This window comes from Cebus imitator, unplaced genomic scaffold (genome assembly GCF_001604975.1).
Source record: "Cebus imitator isolate Cc_AM_T3 unplaced genomic scaffold, Cebus_imitator-1.0 Scaffold345, whole genome shotgun sequence".
NCBI classification, from domain to species: Eukaryota; Metazoa; Chordata; class Mammalia; order Primates; family Cebidae; genus Cebus; species Cebus imitator.
This window is the reverse complement of record NW_016107660.1, coordinates 1,852,314-1,869,726: the sequence shown is the minus strand read 5'-3', so window position 1 is coordinate 1,869,726 and position 17,413 is coordinate 1,852,314. Positions and strand designations below refer to the sequence as shown.

General features: G+C 40.6%; 1 protein-coding gene and 1 pseudogene across 2 annotated transcripts in view; both read right to left on the bottom strand.

The window, feature by feature from the left end:
* Positions 1–17,413, bottom strand: part of TSHR (thyroid stimulating hormone receptor) — a 151,169-nt gene that overhangs the window by 115,358 nt on the left and 18,398 nt on the right. The gene's annotated exons all lie outside the window — the stretch shown is intronic.
* On the bottom strand, positions 5,282–6,891 carry LOC108287496 (annotated as a pseudogene).

Here is a 17,413-nt window from a genome sequence, read left to right as displayed (position 1 = left end):
AGATGCTGAGAACATAAAGAAATAAAGAAACATAGAGAAATAAAGAAAATATAGTTGCTGCCCTCAAGAATCCTCAAGGGGCCTATGAGTAGTAGGCAGGGAAATGGGAATCACAAGTGAAGCTAGTGTAAAAAATGTTGTAACAAATGAAACTGAACTGGAGGGAAGGGAAGTGTGGGGCATTCAAGGTGCAATCAACATAAAAGGGGGAGAGGAGGAGTCAATGATGACAGGAGATACTGTAAGTACAATGAGAAAGAGAGAAGCAGAAACAGTTTTGTTAACAGAAAGGTGAGTTTGTTTTGGATGCTGAGTCTGAGGTGCTCCCAGACACCTAGGCAGAAATGTCTAACCAGTAGAAAAAATACTGGCATGTGGCTAGCTCGAGATGTTGGAGCAAGTGATTGAGATGTGAGTATATTCTGTGAGTAACTCATAGGTCTGGAGGGATGTGTCAAGAAAGAAAATATAGACAGAAAAGAAGATCAAGGGGAGTGTTTTGGGGGGGAATTACCACACTAAACAGTCAGAAAAAGCAGGAGGCGTGGGCCAAGAAGACAGAGTCAAACTATCAGAGATATTTGACAACCAGTGTGAAGGATGTCAAGGGATGAAAGAATTTCAAGGAAGATGAGAGAGTTAAATCAAATCAGAGACTCCTCAAGCTTAGTGGACCAAATGCATCAAAATCAGTTGAGACATGTATTTAAAATACAGAATTTGTGTCTATATGTATCGTCAAGAAACTGTTAATAATTGCCTTAGGAGAGGAAATTTAAGGAAACTAAGGGGAAGTGATACGGTTTGGATCCGTGTCCCTGCCTAAATCTCAGGTCAAATTGCAATCATCAGCGTTGGAGGTGGGGCCTGGTGGGAGGTGATTAGGTCATGGGATGCAGCTATCCTATGTGTCATATGTAGTGCTGTTCTCATGATAGTGAGTGAGCTCTCAGGAGATCTGGTCATTTAAAGTTTGCACCCTCTTCCTGCAGGCCTACTTCCCCTTCATCTTCTACCATAATTGTAAGTTTCTGAGGCTTCCTCAGAAGCCAAGTAGATGCATCATGCTTTCTGTACAGGTTGCAGAAATCTGTGCCAAGTAAACCTCTTTTCTTTATAAATTACCCAGTCTCAGGTATTTCTCTATAGCTTGTAAGAACAGACTTATACAGGAAGAGTGGATTGAAGTATTGTTTAAATTTTTACCCAGTGCATGATTTACCTACCTAACTGAATAAATACATTTAAATTAAAGTTTAAATGGGAGTTTGTATTTTAATGCTGACAATAGGTCAGAAGAGACCTCTACCTCAGACCTAAAAGGTGAGAATTTTCAGGAAGGGGGCCCAGGAAACAATATTGTTAAATTCTCCCAGCAATTTTAATATATTGTCAAATTTGAAGACTCCTAGAGTAGATATGTTCTTAGAATTAAGATGTTGTGGCTAAGTAGGAAAGGGAAGGGCAATATTTTTATATACAGAGATCATGCCATCGATGGCAAGTTTTGGTAGAAGGCTGAGGCAGCAGAATTCAGTCTGAAAGGAATGAGGAATAAATAAATGATGAAGAAACAGGGTCAATGAAGAATACAAGAAAGAAAGGGCGATACTAGTATATGAGGCATAGCAACATCAAGTAACAAGGATAGCATTGATGATGTAAGCTAATTGAGGTACTAGTCTGCCAGCTACCAGAAGGGGGCAATAGAGAGCTTTCAGAGCTGTGTGACCTGATAGAGGAATCCCAAGTGAACTGAGCTGTCAATTAAAAGCATGGAATGCAATAACAAGGTTTTATTTTTTAATATTTTAAAAAGTGTGGGATGCAGCATAAGACTTGAATGAATCTTAAAACATAATTAATGCCTAAAACATAATTAATGTAAGGAAATTTAACTAGGGTTGAAGGACAGAAAGAAGCAAAGGATTCAGGGAGTCACCAGGAAATAATCAAATCAGCCAGGAGTCATAAACGCAGACATCAGGTAAAAGCCAGAGTGCTTTAGGAAATTGCCTTATGGGGGACCAATATTCCTATGGAACTGGCATCTAGGAAGCATCAGGATTGCTTTGCCTGGCTTTTTAAAAAAAACTTATAAGTGCAGGAATAGCAAACTGTAATATTTGACAGAAAAAGATATGGAATACAATCTTTAGGTCCAGGAAACTAGGAGAGGTATTACTGTTTCCTTCTTTTTCTTTGTTTTTAAGGACAGAGGAGGCTTGAGAGAATTTACATACAGAGAAGAACAAACTTGAGAAAAAGGAAAGGTGGATAGCGCATGAATGTTGGGAAAAACAGGCTTATAATTGAATTTTCTTAGAAGATACTGAAAATTCTCAAGTACTTTCTAAAGCAACTGTGTTCAGCAATAACAATCTTGTTTCTGCAGTGTGGTGGACTTAACTAATCAGAAGGACATGCTTTGCTATTCTCTCAGGGCTTATAATCTTGAAGATGATACTGACAAATTAACATATAATTAACATAGTGTGATAGAATGAGAGAATGAGGCCAGGAGTGGTGGCTCACACCTGTAATCCCAGCACTTTGGGAGGCCAAGTTGGGGGGATCACCTGAGATTAAGTATTTGAGACAAGCCTGGCCAACATGGTAAAACCTCATCTCTACTAAAAATGCAAAAATTAGCCTGGAGTGGTGGTGGGTGCCTGTAGTCCCAGCTACCTGAAAGGCTGAGGCAGGAGAATTGCTTGAACCCAGGAGGCAGAGGTTACAGTGAGCCGAGACTGCACCATTACACTTCAGCCTGGGCAACAAGAGTGAAATTCTGTCTCAAAAAAAAAAAAAAAAGATAAAACGAGGAAATATACAGTGAGTTAGCTATGTGTAATAGCTAATTTTGAGGTTTGAGAAAAGTTAGAGAAATCCTCCTGGAGAAACTGATGTCTAATTTATATTGTAAAATTAATAGTGTAGGATCTATCTATCTATCTTTATGTTTTACCAACACTCTTCAATACCCAATATAGTCCTCAAAACAATAAATATCTGGAACTGAAAGATGAAGACTTCCTGGAAGTCTACATAATCCCCAAACCTTCCCACTATGACCACTTATAAATGTTAGATAAAACATAACAATTATTTCAAATCAATAGCTGAACTCTAGAAATATACAAACTCCCCAGATATTGCCAAAGAACTGAAAACAGAGTAACAAGCTCTGCGAGTGCTCAAGAAGTAGAAAGATGATGATGGAGAAGGAATCACTAGTCTCAGAATCCTGGGAGTTTGGATTTTAATGCTGACACTAGGTAAGAAGAGATGTTAGCACATGTGACAGACAGAGTTGTAATTAAGATATTGCTACAAAATTAGGAATGTCAAAATGCTGTATGTTTAGTGAGAATGTGAGTCAGCAAAGATCTTCCTACTAACCAGAGCTTGTATATCCCTTGTATATATTCTATTTTGTACTTGTTGTTGTGGTAGAGGCTATTTATTGACATGCAAAGATGTTTACAATATACAACTGGGGGGGATTACACTCATATTTATATTATGATCCTGTTTTAGTTTCTTAACTGTCAGAAAACCTCAAAACATATTACTATGTATTTTCACACTTAGAAACTTTCATTTCAGCTCAGACCAGTGATTATAATTCCCACCATGAGTCTTAGAGAACTTATCCACAGCCTAAACGTCCTGGGAATGTTTTCCGGTCCATACCAACACCCAAGAATCACTATCTGGTAGCTTGACACAGCAGCCTCTTCTAGCTTTCCTGTTTTGTATTGTTGAAGCTGCAATTCTGGGTCTCAATTTCTCCAATTAAGTTTATTCTCTCATGCTAGCTGGTACAGATGGAGAAATGCCTAGGCTTGCCCACTAGTAAAAGACAAAACCCTTTGGCCTTTCATATGACACATAGAAGAGTAAGTCATAAATAGTACCAAAAAAAATTAAGGCATGATTTGCAATGAGGAAGAAAGTAATTACCTTTTAAATTCAGGGTAGAAAACAATGTGCAGAATGATTTCAGCTCCTTGGGAAATGAAAAATACAAATGGGCAGAATAAGATACAAAGGACATCTAACAAGTTCCCCTTGCTGATGACTCCGATTCTCCATCTCACTCACTGAACAGAGTTTGGAGCAGCTGCTATTTCTGATATTGCCAGATAAAATCCATCTTTCATCTCAGACTTTTCTCCTGACCTTTAGCCAGATGTAGCCAAATGTCTAATGGACACATGCATTTGGAGGAAGTTAAGAATTGTAACACCTGGCATGAACATCATCAATTGCAAAATTAAACCATTTATACCAGTTTCTGAGTTTGAAGGGCCACACCTCAAAATGTCCTCCAGGAGGACTGTAAAGTAGTGTGGTGAGATGGGCTCTGGTGTCACACAAAACAGCTATGCCACCTGCCTGCTGTGGAAATCTAGGAAAAAGGATTTACCCCCCCTCATTCTCATTGGAGAGTACTCAGAATAATGAGTTCTAATAAAAACACAAGTACCTAGGGAAAAAATAACCTTGTGAAATATGGTGCCAACAGAGTGTCTGATAGAGAATAGGCACTCACAAAATGTTTCCCCTCTTTTGTGAGACGACTTTGACATAAATAAAACAGCCTGACAATTTAAGAGTTATCAATGTAGAAGCAAAATTAAAATTGAACAAATAATACATTCTGTCTGAGATTTTGGGTCATTTCTGTGTTGTGGAATGAGTATCTGATACAGCTGGAATAGGAGAAAAATATTAGTTTCTCTTACATTAAACAGCCTATAAAAAACCCTGCCTCCTTTATGTAGAGAGTGCACATTTGGCCATGAGCGTGCACGTGCACACACACACACACACTCTCTCTCTCTCTCTCTCTCTCTCTCTCTCTCTCTCTCTCTCGGTACTCTTAGTTATCTTAGTATGTGTGTATGCCTTACTTCTATAACTAGATTACAAATTCAGGGATGTTTTCTTTTTTGCCATTTTAAGCCACAGATGAATCTAAGCAGATACTAATGAGCAAGTTATCTTACAATGAACTGGCTCACTATCTTAAATAAAATGTTAAAAATATGCCAATCTAGACAAGATAAAAATCAACAAAGATTTTCAGCCCAAGATTTAATATTCATCTGATACCCCCAAAATAGTTTAGCTCAAACCTAGAGCCTGTCTTTGTGTTAAAGATACGGCATACAACTTGTACACTGTAATAACCAAAACATGATACAAGGCTCTTTGAGAACATATAGCCTGCTACAGTTTGGAGATGGTGCAAAGTGTTCTATCTCTGGCTCATTTACATTGTTTCAACAATCCCTTTAAATTCCCTGAAAATGTCCATGAGTGTATCAACAACTACAATTGAGCCCTTTCTGATATGCGCCTTTATAAATATGGCCACACCACTAACAAGATTGGCAAGCCAATTATTTGTTCAATTTTAATTTGCCTGTTTATGGTTAAAGATGAGTTTTGACACTGCCAATGACTTCATATTGATCGTGTCTCTGGCTGTAGTTGGATGTTCAGACATATTTAAAAGTACTTTTACAACAAGATTTCTGGTTTTGTACTTTCCTGAGGATGGCAGATGAAAAAGCTCTGACTTGTCCCTGGCAACAATGTAGTGATGGACAAAATCAGCAGTCGGTTGTCCTAGAATCTTTAATCTCGTGAGTTCAAGGGAAATGACATGGTGTCTTTACACATATGCTTAACATGTCATTCAATTTTGCATTGTCCTTCATCCCCAGAAGGAGGATTCAGAGTAAAATAATTTTCTCATTTCTGGGGAAGGAAAACTGAGCAAGCTTTTAATAAGTGTCACTACACCATTTTATTAATAAACTCTAGGGCAAATGGGTGAACAGTATGGATACCCATGGCAATCTGTGCTATTTTATGAAGAAGAGGATCAGTAGTTGACTTAAGTAAGCTACTAAGTTTTTCAAATTCCTCAGAATCCATATAGCATTGCATTTTGCAAGGGCAAGCTAATGGCTTAATCCCATTTACCTCCCAAATCCTGATTTGGTGTCTAATCTCATCTCTGGTCTGGGTGCAAGGGTCAGAACCAAAAGGACACCCAGGGATAGGCTGTGAGCATGAGTAAGTGTTAAGAAGGGCAGGCTGTTGCTACAGGCAAAGAATAGGCATTTTCTTCATCTGAGGCCAGAACAATATATGGAGGAGGGCTCGCCTCAGATGGTGCCTGGGATCTAGTCCTAACACCGCTGGAGTTACAGCAGGGGCTTTGGGCCAGATAGTTACCTCAGACCAGTCCTTGGGCCTATCTTTTTTTTCGTTAATTTCATCCACAGGCTGAGGCCTGACTGTCCTGCTCACAGGTTTAGGATTAGAGTCAAAACTGGCATCATCTCCTTCCCCAAACCAGTTCCCAGTAACATTCTCTTCCTCAGACCCTGACCTAGGTTTGCAACTGGCCCCAGCCACAGGCTCCAACTTTTCAGCACAGACCTGGGCACCAATTTCAGGCTTATCATTCTTAGCACCAAAATGATTACCAGCCTCTTGTCCATTCCAGAACTGGGAGTTGATAGTGGCCTCTTCCACAGCCCAGACCCAGGCATCAGTACCAGCCTCATTTTTACATAGGGAGCTGGTGGACTCCTTCCCAGCCTTGAGACTGAAAACTCCGGTGACTTTGCCCAGGGCTTTTGCAGAGCTCCTTCCTTCATCTCAGCAACAAACTTGTTCTTAGACACTGCCTTCATCTCTGCCACAGCATCGGTCTGAGACCCTGCCTCATCTTTGGTTTTGGCCCAGGTCTTGGCTACAAGCCTAACCACACCAGTAGACTCTCTCTCTGCTCCAGCTTTAGCTTCTACAATAGCCTTTTTTTTCAGTTTTATCTTGGGCTCTTGTCTTATTCTTAGTCCCAGTCATGGTTGAAGCCCAGTTATATGGCCCTGTCCCATCTTGGCTTTGGTTCTCAATGTATCCTAGGTTGATGTCTTAACACTCTTTCACTGGGTCAGAGAAAAACTTGGTAGCAAGAGTTAGAGCCAACTGTCAGTTCAGTAGTTACTGCGCTCTCTTTCCAAACATACAGCCTCTGTCAATAATACAGAGGGCAGAAGCATACTCAGGCTAGGGAAGGATGATTGTTCCCAAGTGCAGACCTGTTGAAGGTGATGGTCTTCCAACAACCCAAAGCCACCACAGCCACCAGTGGAGACTGACCTTAGATCCGAATGAATAGCTTTGTTCTCTTTCTTAATTAACTTCTTAGTGAACAGCTACCTACAGATATCTATAGGAACCTAGAAAGGAACAGACCTCATCATCACCTATGTCAGCCTGCTCATATAGCAGCGGCCTCAAGAGATGCTGTCCTTCCCGCAAAAGAAGAGTCCTCGCCACTAGACAAGAGTCACACCCTTCACAGGCTCAGGGCCCAGGTCGTCAGGCTCCCCGTGCTCTCCTCTGCTCCCCTCTGGCTGCTTCTCACTTGGATTCCCACTGCTTTCCCCACAATCTGAATGGCAAAGCGGCGTCCCGCCCCTGCCCCTGCCACTGCATCAAACTCAATACTCTATTTTTTTTTTTTTTAAAACTTCTTGAGAATCTGGAACCATGCACCTACCCATAAACTTTGTGTTTTGGTTGGCATTTAAACTACTGGATGGCTGAGACACCTCCCAAGCTGAGAAACTATCATAAAATATGTCCCTGAGTAGTGAAATCCCTGATGGCGTTGCTGGAAACAAATGTGGAATGCACTATGAGCCATTTTTTCCAATGATACATGAGCTTATAATCCAAAATTATAAAATAAAAGGTAACAATTCGCCATGAAAGAGCAAGATCTCACAATTAGCAAACTGACACCCCCAAGAATTACAGAGAATAGAATAATTTCACACTGACTGTAAAATAAGTTTGTTTGAAATAATTTAAGACATAAAAGACATGATCAAAGCCACAAAAATGAACAGATACATGAAACAGAGTAGACAATGAAATATAACAGAAATTGAATAGACAGATGAGTAGTCAGCTGAAGAATAGTGACCTGGAAATGTACACAAAGCTAAGAAATTAGATAAAAAGTAGCACAGAGAGATATTATATTAGAAAACACAAAAGAGAAGTTGAAAGACAAGAATGAAGGATAGATGATCCAAGTTACATCTAATAATTGGACACACATGAGAAAAGATCAGAGAAAATTAGGAGAGACAGTTTTAAATATATAATGGCTAAGAACTTCTCATTCAAAATAGAACAATGAGTTCAAAGCAAGGTAAATAAAAATTTGTCAGTATCTATGCACATTACAGTAAAACTGTTAAACATTAAAGACAAAGAGACCTTAAAAGCAAATAAAAGTCAAAGATGAAAGCATTAAGAGAAAGATAACTGAGCTGGTGGCAGATTTCTTAACAGCAAGAAAGGGTAGAAAACAATAGAATTATACCTTAATCCCTGCATGGGGAGAGAAGGAAAAAGTGGATCGTGGCAGAGCTGTAGCTGTTTCAGTAACATTTTATTTATTTAAAAAATAAAAGAGAAAGCTAAGTTAAATAAAGCAAATTGTTAACTTCTGGTGAATTTTTATGGTAGCACATAGTTATCTGTATTGCTATTTTTTTGCTTTCATACGTACTATAATTTTGAAAAGTCAAGGATGGGAAAAGGTTAATTATGGGAAAAAAAAGACTGAAAATAAAGAATGTTCCCATAAAAAGGAATAGCTTGTGCAAGCAATAAGAGCAGCAGAGTGAATGGCACATTCTAGAATATAAAAATAGTTCACAGTGGCTGAAATAATAGACGTGACTGAAGTGGAGGGACCAGTAAAAGATCTGCCTGAAAAGAGAAGCAAGCGGGGCCAGGTCATGGGACCTGCATAAACCACGTGAAGAGTCTGAAACTTTCCGAAGAGCAATGGAAGTCAGTACTGTGTTTTACTCAGGAGATTGAGACCCCATCTCCAGTACAGGCTGATCACCCTGATCGCTGTGTTTAGCAAGAACAAAAGAAACTCCATTTCCATGCAAGTGGAAAAAAAATGTTAGTGGTGAGAACTCAGGGGGCAGTAAAACAAATGAAACGGAGACAGATTCAAGAGCTATTTAGACCAGTCAGAGTTGATAATGGATTTGATATTAGGGCTGAGTGAGAAGGAAGTATCAAGAATGAGCCTATGTGTCTGTTTTTCTTTGTCTTGAAATACTGATTTTACGTTTTTAGTTTTCTCTTATTTTTAGTTAGCACATATGTTTGGAATACAGTACACTGTTTTGATATATGTATATATTGTGTAATGATCAAATCAGAGTAATTTGCAAATCCATCACCCCAAACATTTATCGTTTCTTTGTGGCGATAACATTCAACATTCTCTCTTCTAGCTATTTGGAAATACACAAAACATTATTGTTAACATAGCCACCCTACTGTGCAATAGAATATCAGAATTTATTCCGCCTACCTAACTGTAACTTTATACCTGTTGACCAGCCTCTCCCCATTTCTTCCTCCTCTTACTCACCATACAGCCTTTGGTAACCACTCAATAATAAAGAATGTTCCCATAAAAAAGAATAGCTTGTGCAAGCAATAAGTGCAGCAGAGTGAATGGCACATTCTAGAATACAAAAATAGTTCAAGGTGGCTGAAATAATAGACGTGACTGAAGTGGAGGGAAACTAGTAAAATCAGAAGATTCTGATCAATTTTTACCAAAATTTATCCAAACCAAATTTAACTTCTGGTTGATTTTGATGGTAGCACATATGTATCTGTATTGCTATTTTTGTGCTTTCATATGTATTATAATTTTGAAAAGTCAAGGATGGGAAAGGGTTAATTATAGGAAAAAAAAAAAAAGATTGGAAATAAGGAATGTTCCCATAAAAAGGACAAGCTTGTGCTACTACTACTCTCTGCTTCTATGAGATCAATGTTTTTAGACTCCATATTTGAGAGAAATCATACAGTATTTGTTTTTCTGTGTCTGGCTGATTTCACATCACATGATGTCCTCCAGGTTCGTCCATGTGGTTGCAGATGACTATGGTGTCTATTTTGAGCATCTGGATAATTGGTGGATCCATTCACTGAGATGGGTATACAGATAGTTTTGGCCAAGAAGATAATAAGGTCACCTTTGGAAATGTGAAATGTAAGGAGTCTATATGATATTTAACTGGGCAATTGGATGAAATAAGTTAAGTGCTCAGAAAAGAGACCTGGCTTAGAGATCTGAAATTCAAATTTGTTAGATTCGCATTAGATGTATGAATGGGAGTAGGTGAGGCTGGAGAAGTGTGGCATGAGATACGAACCTAAAAACCATCCAGCATCATTTAAATGATAGGTAGAGAAAGAAGAGAAGCTGATGCAGAGAGGCAAAGATGTGCAGACAGAGAAGATGAAAAAGAAAATGGGTACGGCAGCCGCAGAGATGCAATCCTCAGATTTCCCTCCAGGAAACAGCTTTCTGTGTAACTGTCAGGAGGCAGCTGGCTGCCAGCCTCCATCTGCACCACCTGCAGGAGCTGTCATCATGTTTTAAACAAGGCTGTACTCTTCCTGGGAAGCCTACAGCCCAGGGATGAGCATGGCAGCAGTGCTACAGCCTGGCCTCTGTGCCCAATGTGGGTTCCTCAAACAGGCAGTCTTTGCTCTAGAGATCCCCATTGGTTTAGCCAAGACTTTCTCAGATCTGTAGCACAGTCTGGGGCTCTCCCCCTTTATTTTTCACAGATGTTATCTTTCAATGAACGACTTGCACTCCTAACTCTGTCTCAGTGTCTGCTCCCCAGAATAACTGAACTGATACAGTTGGTACTGGAATTGGTCAGAGAAAGCAGGAGGTAAAATGGGGTTTGGGAAGCAGATCACTTCCTGTCAGCTGGTAATGAGGATCCCATTCTGGATGGCTCAGGGGGCACAGATAGTCCCTGGCACAAAGTGGCAGCCCAGTTACTAAAAACTTTAATCAATGGTGGCTTGGAAGAAAGCTCTGTGAGGGAACTTCCCTGGCTTGTGCAATGTTCATGCTTTAGAAAAGTGTGCGTGTGTGTGTGTGTGTGTGTGTGTGTGTGTGTGTGTTTTGTGTTGGAGGGTTGTTGCTGAGGAGGAGGCAAGGAAGAAGAAGGAAAGCAATGAATATAAGGATGATGGAATTAGCTGAAGTTTTGTTAAGTTTGAAGCTGCTACAGACAGCTAATGCTGAGATAAAGTTGACAGCAATTGACAAACGATTGAACACTGAGTGAGAAGGCCCGTATCTGGTCCAGAGGGATATTAGAAAGAGCTGAAGACTGAACTCAGAAGTTACAGTTAAGAGTTATGCTTTTGTTTATATCTAAGAAAATGGACAAATAAGCTGTGATTTATTCATTGAATAGAATACGGTATAAAGATTGCTTTGCCTATGTATCAGTTTACATGGAAATCTGACAACTTGGAATAGGACCTGAGCAGGACTTTGCAGTGCCGGCTGTGGTACAAGCAGCCTTGTCTCTAGGGCCATATGATCTAATAGACTCTACTGTGTTGGAGGAGTGAACAGTGAAAAAAGAGATAGTGTGGTAAGGAGTTTATGGCAAACCTTCATAGAAGAATCAAAATACAGTAGCCTGGAGTTCTAGAGTGAGGCCACGCCATCTGCAGTGCAGGAAAACATCTCGTGGTATGCTACTGAGCCCTGTTTAGACTGAATATTTGACCATAGAAACTAGTAACTATGCTTTCTAAACTGCCCCTTGTGAGCTGAGCTCTGCAGAACACATTAAGTCAGAATGTCAGGCAGACTCAGCAGCAATTTGTCTAGTGGAAAGTGATATGCCAGGGATCAAACCTGAGCAGCACAACAAAGCACAAGTCAACTCCACGAGCAGGTAGCCCAGATCCCCACCCCACCTACTAAGATTGCAGTGGTGCCTCTCCCTTGGTCCACACCTATGGCTATATGAGGTGTCCCAGAGCAGCAGCTAAAAGGAGAGAAAAATTCTAGAGCTTGGTTAAGGGATCAGTTGGATTAGTATGTGGATCTCGGTTATATTCACCAAAAACAGATATCGGCTGCACTTAGAAGTAGCCTTACATGACAGTGGCAAGGGAAAAGTCTTCCCAATAGGTAGATATCAAGGAAAACTGGCTCAAGGTAAGAATATATATGAACCTGTGAGCAAATGGAGTGGTCAGGTAGCTGATTAAGGGCCTAGGAAGAAAAAGTCTGGAAGATTTCATAGAAGGAAGTCTGGGATAGACACAGGAGGATGGATATATAGAAGTAGGCATGAAACGTGAAGATCTTTGTGTCACATATTAGTGACCACCAGAAAACAGCCACCATAGAAAAGATATTGACTAACCAAGACAAAATGATATGATCAGTTGACATTAGCCAATATTCGTCATTGGCCACCACAGAACTAGCACAATTAGCATATTAACAGAGTGGCCACAGTGGCAGAGATATAGGCTATACATGGGCCATAAGCATGGACTCACACTTCCAAAGGCTGATCTGGCCACCACCACCATTGAAAGCCCAGCTGGTTAGCAGCAGACATCAATGTGGCTCTTTGTTCAGGGGATCACATGGCCACTTCATGACATGTTGAGCAATTTCTTCTTGGAAGGGCCAGTGGCTTATTGTCATGGTAGTAAACATTTATTCTAGATAACTGTTTGTTTTTCTTACCTACAAAGTCCCAGGCAGCACTACCAGCTGGAGGACTTGAAAATGACCCACCGATATAGAATTCCATATAACATAGCATCTGACCAGGAGAGACACATTTCACAGAGGAGGAGATGAGTGAGCTTGTGACCATGCGTTCCTCTGGTTATATCACATACCACATAATCCAGAGGCAGGTAGCTCTATGGAGCAATGGAATAGCCCACCAAAGGCACAAGTGGAGTGCCAATTTGAAGGCAATTGCCTAAATCATGGCATCTGCAATGGTGGGGTATCATCATGCAGGCTAGTCACTGAATTACAAAACTCTACATGGATGTTATCCCAATTAGAAGAATATATAGGCCTGGGAACCACTGGGCAGAAGCAGGAGAGAGTCCACTTGTCAAATTTAATGATTCACTGAAAGAGTCTGTGTTTCCTCTTCCTATAATACCAGGCTCTGTGGAGAACTCAAGCTATGACTTCCAGCTGGACACTCAGGACTTTTTGTATACAGAGACCAGAAGGCTGAAGGAAGAGTCAATATGTTGTTAGGAGTAACTGACCCTGATCAGGAGGAAGAGGTAGGGCTGCTGTTTCACAATGAGGAAAGGGAGAAATATATGTGGAACTCAGATGATCCAGTTGGACATACTTGCTCAATGGTGACTGCAGATGAACAAGTGCAATAATCCCAGCCTAAGAAAAGTGTGGTTACTATGGGTTCAAAGCCCTCAAAACTGAAAGCTTTGATTATATCAGCAGATAAGTCATCAAGACCAGCAGAGGTGAAAGCTAAGGAGGAATTTTAAATGAACAGTGGAAGAGAGATGATAAGTACCAATTGTGGTCCAAGATAGACCAACTACAGCAACAGGGGTCAGACTACTCCCTAAATTACCTCTTTCTTCCTCCTCTTCCTCCTCCTCCTCCTCTTCCTCTTCCTCCTCCTCTTCCTCTTCTCCCTCTTCCTCTTCCTTCTTCCTTCTCCTTCTCCTTTTCTCCGTCTCCGTCTCTGTCTCCTTCTCCTTCTTATTCTCCTTTTCTCCGTCTCCGTCTCCGTCTCCTTCTCCTTCTTGATGGAGTTTTGCTGTTGTTGCCCAATCTTAGCTCACTGCAACCTCCGCCTCCCAGGTTTGAGCAATTCTCCTGTCTCAGCCTCTTGAGTACCTGGGATTAAAGGCATCCACCACCACGCCCAGCTAATTTTTGTATTTTTAGTAGAGATGGGGTTTCACCGTGATGGCCACGCTGGTCTCGAACTCCTCACCTCAGGTGATCCTCCCATCTTGGCCTCCCAAAGTGATGGGGACTAGGCTCTTCTAAGCTTCCCCTCGGGAAGACAGGCCCACTGGAATCCTGGATAATCTGTTCCCCAAATGTGTGTGGAGAAACAGATCTATATCGTGCAAGGGATGTGCTGTGGCTGTTGTGGAAGCGAGGGCTCCCTTACCGAATGCACTTGCTGTTAAGCTGAGAGGAGTGCAGTTCGCTGAGAGGAGTGCAGTTCGCACACCTCACCAACTCAGTGTCCTCCCCACTGTGCGACAGTGGCCCTGCCTCCTGTGCTGCTCAGAAGACCTGAACCAAGGCACCAGGCAATCAGGGAGTGTGATGTGCAGAAAACCAAGGGAAGCATTCAGCAGTGACAAAAGCTTCCGAGCAGTCAACTTAGGAAAGGATCTAAAATGTCCTTTGGATTTTGCAACAAAGGTTGTTAACTTGACTTTGGCAAGACCTTTTTCAATTGAGTAATGGGGGCAAAAGCCAGATTGCACTAAGCTAAATGGTGAATGGGAAGTAAAAAAAAAATCAGAAGAGCAACATGAGAAAACTCTTTATGAACATTTAGCTGTGAAGGGAAAGATAAAAACAGGGAAGGAGTGGTAGGTGCACGCAGATGTAAGAACTATGGAGTGAAATTTTTTTTTAGAGGAAAGACACTTGAGTGTGTTTAGATAGCTGAGAAAAAGCATCTGAGAGAGTAGGAGAGGGAGGAAAAAGTCGAAGTAGGGTGAGGAAACCACAAGAACATGGATGCAGGTGGACTCATCTTGTATTGCTACAAAATAGAAGAAGAAAAGGAGGGGTGTAGATGCTTTTAAATTAAATATTTCATTTGTGTTGCTTTGTTTTAATACTCAAATTCTTTCAAAATCCCTGCATAATAAATTTGTGTCCTTTAAAATATCTGACAAACAATAACCTCCCATGGTCTTACTCTGATGAATGGGGAAGATTGTCCCTGAATAAGGAAGAGTTCCATGAGCATTTGAACAATGATGTCCTTGGTCTTCCCAACAGTTTCTGAAATAGGACAAGACCATCTTAAGGCTTTCCTTTAATTGATGCAAAAGGTAAGGCATGGAATGATTAAGTGCCTTGCTAGGATGCTTAGGACTTCTGGAAGGTCTCCTGACTTCCACTGTCCATTTCTACTTACTACTGTTACTATATGAATAGTCCTTTCACATAGACACACAATAATTTCCCCGAATGTGGTAGAAAACTGTCCTCTGCTGTTCATCATGACTTTTAGCTGACATAGCTTTATGCCAGATATTTTTCCTTTTTGTTTTGCTACTGCTGATATTGAAGATATTGGATACAACACAAAAAGAGCACAATCCCTCCAAGCCACCCAATTTTTTTGGTCATGAAATACATAGTTTCTGCAAAGTGCCAAATGTCTTATGAGTAAAAGGAATCCTTCATAATTACATTAGGCCTTCTATCATCACACAGAACTGAATCAGACAGAGCCTTAAAAGATTCTTTCATGCTTCGTAAAGCACATTTCAGAGCTTCTGGCTTTGTTGTTTTAAATTCCAGGGATTGAGGATGGTTGTGAAATGGCAATTTGGTTATGCTACATAAGGCCAACCAAGCATTAAATACAGGCATCTGGAGGGTTTGGAAGTACTAACAGGCTTTTCAGCCAAACGCTGACACAGAACAGACAAATCCATCTTACAGATTGATGGGCTCCATTGGGACAGAGACCCCCTAGTTAGAATTTCAGTCCCTTTACCCTACTAGTGGTGTCTCCCTGGGGTGGAATATATCTGGAAGAAGATAAGAACTCTTGGAAGTCTTTAAAATGTCCCCTTTGAAAAGTAGACAAGTGTTGCTCTTCCTAGTAAAGCTGTCCGAGCCTGATGCCAAACAGCTGCTGGATGGTCCCTACCTGGACGCTTGCCCTCCACAAATTGATATAATGCTTGCACTGAGGGTTAAATCAGGCCACATCTGACAGGCTGTCAGACCTACTACCGCATTAGTGATAATAGCTAACCTATGATCAAGGCATATTCTGTTACATCATGCTACCAGCATTAGCTCATGAGCTCCTTATAATCACTCAATGTGGGGAGAGCAGATTTTACAAATCTTACTAGATTGTTCATCTTGTGAATTGAGTAGATAGATAGAATCTCCCACACAGGGAGATGGTGGGAGATAAGAATTAGACCTCACCTCTTCTGTCTCCACATCTAAAGCAGGTTGGGGAAAAATAACTGAGGAGTAAGCTTTGGTAAACGTAAGGTGAAGAATAATGTATGTCTCTCCTTTAAACTTTCTCCAATTCACAGCAGATTTTCTTCCTTGGCACATCAGTTAAATTTGTTAATGGAGACTTAAAAAATAAGGTATAGAAGCCAATATTATGATAGGAAACATCGATAGAAATAGAATATTGTTAGAATTGTTCTTCAGCTTCCTTTGCATGGATATTGACTCATAAAACAGTTATGAATAATGGCTTCATGCATTGCTATTAAGTCACCGCTTTCTAGAAATGTTGCCCAAGATTACCGTGAGATCCAGAAGGGATAAATGCATAGTGTTGCTCTGCCAACTGGCTAGAAACAGCCTCCTTAACAAGATGGGAACTCTTAAAACCTTTCGACACGGGAAAGTAGTTTTGTAGCTCTAAGCCTCTGAGGATAAGTACACAGATTTTTTGGTGTTCAGATTTTTATAGCTAAGGTATAAGGTATTGGAGCATTGAATGGGGCTGCTAGCTACATTGGTGTGTCAGAAATGAAGCTGTCCAAAAATTACTGCAAGCTTTAGCCAGGCCTGTTTACATTTGTTTTCCCTTTGGGTCACTTGTCTGATTGCCCATACTCTTTCTCACTCTATGATGTGGATGAAACTTGAAAACATTATGCTAAGTGAAAGAAGTCAGATACAAAGGTCACCTATGGTAGGATTCTATTTCTATAGTATATCCAGAATAGGTAAACCCATAGAGACAGAGAGCAGATTCATGGTGTCCAGGACTGGGAGGATTGGGGAATGGGGAATGACTGTTTAATCAGCATGGGCTCCCCTTTGAGATGATGAAAATATTTTGGAACTAGATAGAGGTGATAGCTGTGCACTACTGTGAATATACTAAATGCCACTGAATGGTAGGTGCACTTGCAAATGGTTGCTTTTATGTTGTGTGGATTTCACATCAACGGAGAGAGGAGGAGGGGAAGGCGAGGGAGAGAGAGAGAAAACAGACGAGATTTAGGAAGATAGCTATGGAATATAGAAGGAACTTCGGATTTAGAGTTAGGAGACATGAATTTGAATTCTGACTCTTTCTCGTACTGGCTGTGGCATAAAAGTCAAAGAAAGATGACATTTCTGGGTCTCAGTTTCTGCATCTAAATTATTATTATTATTTTTTTTCCCATTTATTTATTTTATTGTATTTTAGGTTTGGGGGTACATGTGAAGAACATGCAAAATTGTTGCATAGGAACACAC